This window comes from Octopus bimaculoides, chromosome 9, assembly GCF_001194135.2.
Source record: "Octopus bimaculoides isolate UCB-OBI-ISO-001 chromosome 9, ASM119413v2, whole genome shotgun sequence".
NCBI lineage: Eukaryota > Metazoa > Mollusca > Cephalopoda > Octopoda > Octopodidae > Octopus > Octopus bimaculoides.
The window spans coordinates 5,760,204-5,765,203 of record NC_068989.1 but is presented as its reverse complement, the minus strand read 5'-3'; the positions used below and the strand labels follow the sequence as shown (position 1 = coordinate 5,765,203).

At 36.9% G+C, this 5,000-nt stretch overlaps 1 protein-coding gene and 1 long non-coding RNA gene across 2 annotated transcripts in view; one reads left to right on the top strand and one right to left on the bottom strand.

The window, feature by feature from the left end:
* LOC106878116 (UPF0415 protein C7orf25 homolog) overlaps positions 1–5,000 on the top strand; it is a 256,888-nt gene that overhangs the window by 100,730 nt on the left and 151,158 nt on the right. The gene's annotated exons all lie outside the window — the stretch shown is intronic.
* The window catches only part of LOC106878202 (uncharacterized), a 126,992-nt gene that overhangs the window by 47,660 nt on the left and 74,332 nt on the right, over positions 1–5,000 (bottom strand). The gene's annotated exons all lie outside the window — the stretch shown is intronic.

Below are 5,000 nucleotides of genomic sequence, written 5' to 3'. Positions count from 1 at the left end.
TATATATATATTACTCATTCCTCTGTACATATCTGTGTGTATTCTTTTGCTTTATTTTTTTAAATTCCTCACTGATGCAGAAAAAGCCAATTTGTAATCCAAAAGCTAGGCTCTTTCACTGGAATTTATATACCAACTAGGTTTCATTGTATGTCTGTAATTACATATGTCTGTATGTACCATTTGTGTATATCATTGCATGTGTTTATCTGTATATTTTGACTTCTCTTCATATACACCACAGACATATATTTATACAACTGTATGCATGTATGTCTACCTGTTACACCCCCAAACTTCATATATTCTTCTGCATATTATCAACATTCTACTAATGGTTTCTTATCGTAGTTTCTTAATTAGTCAAATATTTTCTGGTTTAGTGAACCCCAGTTTCTCAAGACTGGCGCTGATGTTAACAAGTACTCCAATAATCACAGGTGTTGATGTTAAGTCATAATTCAGGTGTATCATTTGCAGATTTCTCATTAGTCCAGCGGAGATGGTTTCTGTTTTCTTTAAATATTATGGTAATGTCTATAGAACAACTGATTACTACAACAGCAAGCATTTCTTCTTCCTTTTCTCCATCTCTGATCGTTATCACTGGTCTGTTATGCCTATGATTTACAGTATGCATGGCTATGTGGTTAACAAGCTTGCTCTGCGACCATGTGGTTTTGGGTTCAGTCCCATTGCACAGCAATGTGTCTTCTACTATAGCCTCAGTATTGGTCAGGCAATAGTTGCCATCTACCAAATTTTCTCACAAGGTGTTGGTCAACCTCAAAGTGGCTGATACCTTGTGAGTGAATTTGGTAGATGGAAATTGTGTGGAAGCCCATTGTATATATGTGTATGTGTGTTTGTGCACACTCACATGCACATAGAAATATTTACAGGGTGTCCACAAAGTCTGGGTACATGGAGTAAATAAAATCATAACATAAACAATTAAATATAAAAAATAATAATTTCTTAAAGTATGTGTTAATCCCCATGTACCCAGACTTTGTGGACACCCTGTATATACTATAGAATGGTCAAAGCCAAGACATGCTCTCAAAAATTACAATCAGCAATAATAATATTAATACTATCTAAATTATGCATAAGGCTCAATTCCGGTACTCAACTGGTACTTACTTTATATGGGGATGAGATGAGCCGGAAGGAAAGGGTTGTGATGTCAACAGTCAAAGGGCTTGACCGGAACAGGAAGGGTGAGAGAGTAAGTGAGGGAAGGAAGACCAGGGGTCATCTTCTTTTGCCGTGAGTGCTCAAGACAAGTCAACATGAGGGGAATGAGCTGGTAGGAACAGGTACTAGCAGCTGCCATCGATAGGTGTAGGGGCTTGGTGTGAGTTTTGGAGTAAGTACAGCTGGACAGCAAAATGATGAGAAGGTAGGCAAATTGTTTTTGTTTCCCCGCATTACAGTTCCATTTTATCAACCCCAGAGATATGCTCATTAAAGTCTACCTCAGTGACATTTGAACTCAGAATGTAAAAAGCCAGAAAAATGCCATTAAGCATTTTGTCCAATGTGCTAACCATTCTGCCAGCTCACTGCTTTAGTATAATAATAATAATAATAATAATAATAATTTTAAATTTTGGTATGAGGTCAACAATTTCAGGGAAGTAAGTAGGCTTATTGCATTGACCCCAGTACTCAACTGGTACTTATTTTATGAATCCTGAAAGGATGAAAGGCAATGTCAACCTCGGTGGAATTTGAACTCAAAATGTTATGATGGACGAAATGCTGCTAGGTATTTCGTTCAGTTAGCTAAAAATTCTGAAAACTCGCTGCCTTAGTATGATAATAATAATAATAATCCTTTCTACTAAGGCACAAGGCCTAAAATTTGGTGGGATTGTGCTAATCGATGACTTCAATCACAGTGCTCGACAAGTGCTTCTTTTATCGACCCTGATAGAACGAAAGGTAAAGTTGACCTTGGTGGAATTTGAACCCAGAATGTGAAAATAGATTAAATGTTGATAAGCATTTTGCCTGGCATACAAATGGTTCTGCTGCTCTGATGCAATTACATCGACCCCAGTACTCAACTGGTACTTACCTTACCGACCCTAAAAGATGAAAGGTAAAGTCGACCTTGGTGGAATTTGAACCCAGAATATTAAGGTGAACAAAATGCCACCAAGTACTTTGTCCAGTATGCTAACAATTCTGACAACTCAGTGCCTTAATATAATAATAATAATAATGATGGCAACAATCTACTTTTGTCTTCAAATGTTGTAACTTAATATAAAAACACCTCTCTCGAATATATATTGGTGCAATGAAGAACAGAACACATTCAATAATGTGTTATCAATCCCTTCATTTGAATCGGAACAATGGGGATAATGTTTTCTTTATTAACTTTGAATGAGCTTCGTTATCTTGGAACAAAGCCACTAAACTCTCTCATACAATTTATAATTTTACTCTCAGACAAATTGGAAATTGTGCGTGTGTGTATGTGTGTGTGTGTGTGTGTGTGTGTGTGTGTGTGTGTATTTTTGTGGGTTTTCTTTCGTTCTACCTCTTTCAGATGTGTTCAAGTGTTTTCTTCCATACATATGCAGACAAACACATGTACTCATAAGTATGTCCTTAGGTGCATGTGCACACATACACACACACACATACACATTCACCCACATTCAATATTGTCTACTAAAATTCAGTCCTACAGCATTAATTACATCAATTACACCATTCCAAAAAGTGCCTGCAAAAAGTCAATTAGTGTGCCCTCTACAATTTTTCTCATTACCACCACCACCATCATCATCATCATGTGTGTATGTGTGTGTATATATATATATATATATATATATATATATATATATATATATATATATATATATATATATATACATATATATATATGTATGTATGTATATAGGTATATATGTGTATGTGTGCATGTTATGTTTGTGTTTCCTTCTCTTGACATCACATATAGTTGTAAAAGAATGTCCCTGTCATACAAGCAGTGTCATTCTTCATTTCAAGTCTTCTACATAAAACCTGTCTAACAATGTGGAGCTATTACCTTGCTTGGAAACAGATGAGGTTTAGTGACGGGAAGGACATCCAGCCACAGAAAAATCTACCTCAATAGACTCAGTCCAACCCAAGAAAGCGTGGAGAAGTGGACGTTAAAATCATGATGATGGTGATTAGGATGATGATGATGATGACGATGATGATGATGTCAGTGGTGGTGGTGGTGGTGGTGGTGGTTACTTTCTTTATTAGCCACTAAAGGTAGATGTAATTTTAAAAACATTTAGAGGAAAAAAAAAAGAACAAACATGAAGATATATTATACGGAAAATGCATCAGACTGAATTAGATTGTGTTTGTTAACAGAGAAAAATTAATGTAAAGCATGCTGGTGATAATGATGTTATGTTTGTTTAGCCTCAAGGCAGCTGAAAATAATAAGAAATGCAGAGTAAGTAATTGGGTATGTTATTATTAATATGTAATTATGTATGCTATTATTAATTTTACAATTGATTTACAATTTATTATTGAATGCTCGATCAATCTTGTTAAGATCTGAGATAAGAAATCTGAGTTTTGTAAACAACTGCTAAAACATTTTGTTCAATTAAACAGACTTTTGGTAAAATATTCATAAAGATGTACATTGGAATAATTGACCAGTCGTTAGAAAAATTTCTAAGAAAATGTTTCTTCCCTGCAGACTTTATTTGATATTTGATGTTTAGATTCTTTTCTTAATCTTAGTTGTCCCGCTGGCACAAGATTTTAAACTTGGTATTCTTTCCAAGTGTTTTCAGGTGGGAAATTCTTGAGCGAGAGAAGTAATTACATCTATATTTTACCTGTCGTCTGTTGTTCTAACCACTGGCCTAATGACAACACTACTGAGATCAAAGTGGCTAGTTTCAGTATTTCTAATTGCCTCATCAGTGATCATTTATGGTCGTCAACAGAGAAAATAATAACTTATAATTTGCACTATTCTGCCAAAGTGAAGGTGTATAGCTCAGTGGTTAGAGCATCGAACTTATGATGGTGAGGTTGTGAGTTTGATTCCCAGACCGGGCTGCATGCTGTGTTCTTGAGCAAGATACTTTACTTCATGTTGTTCCAGTTTACTCAGCTGTAGAAATGAGTTGTGATGTCACTGGTGCCAAGCTGTATCAGCCTTTGCCAGATCTACCTCAATGCCACAGCAACTGAGGTAGGTAGGTGCAGCCCATCCCAACCTTTGGGGCTAGCTGGTGCCCATTCTCCTTTGCTATCATGAGGCTTTTTTGGAGCTGGATTTTCTATGGGGAGCATACCCTTGCTTACTCCAAACTTCAGTTTCTAGACATGAGTGGTCCCGACACCAAGGCCTCTATCATGAGTTTTAAGAAATGTGGTGGAAAACTTGCTCAGGCAGGCAGGGATGCTACTCCCTGAAACCCCTTTCAGACCCCCCCCCCCAGGCCTTACATTGTTTTGACTTAATCATGCATTATCCCATAGCTTTGAGATTTTGAAGATGTGATTGTTCAGTCTTTAGTGTGACACTGTAATGTGCGAGAGGTTAGATGCAGCTAGTCTCAACATAAAACAGGCAGGATATCTGGGGGCTGGATATGGCCATTTTAAATGCTAAAGGGTTAACAAAGGTGCCCATCTTTCATGGAATGGCTTAATATATATTTATTAAAGACGCACAAAGGCACACTTATAAGATTATCTTGCAGCTAAGTTTACTATAATGTTATAGCAGTTGTGATCACACACACACACACACACACACACACACACACACACACACACACATGTACACATGTGCACACAAACGCACACACACGCATGTGCACACACACACACACACACACACACACACAATCAAATCCTTGGTAGCAACTTCCTTTATCTCACAATCTGTCTTTCTAAATCCTCCGCTTCTCCCTCTCTCTCTTTTACATCATCTGTCTTTCTGAGTCACC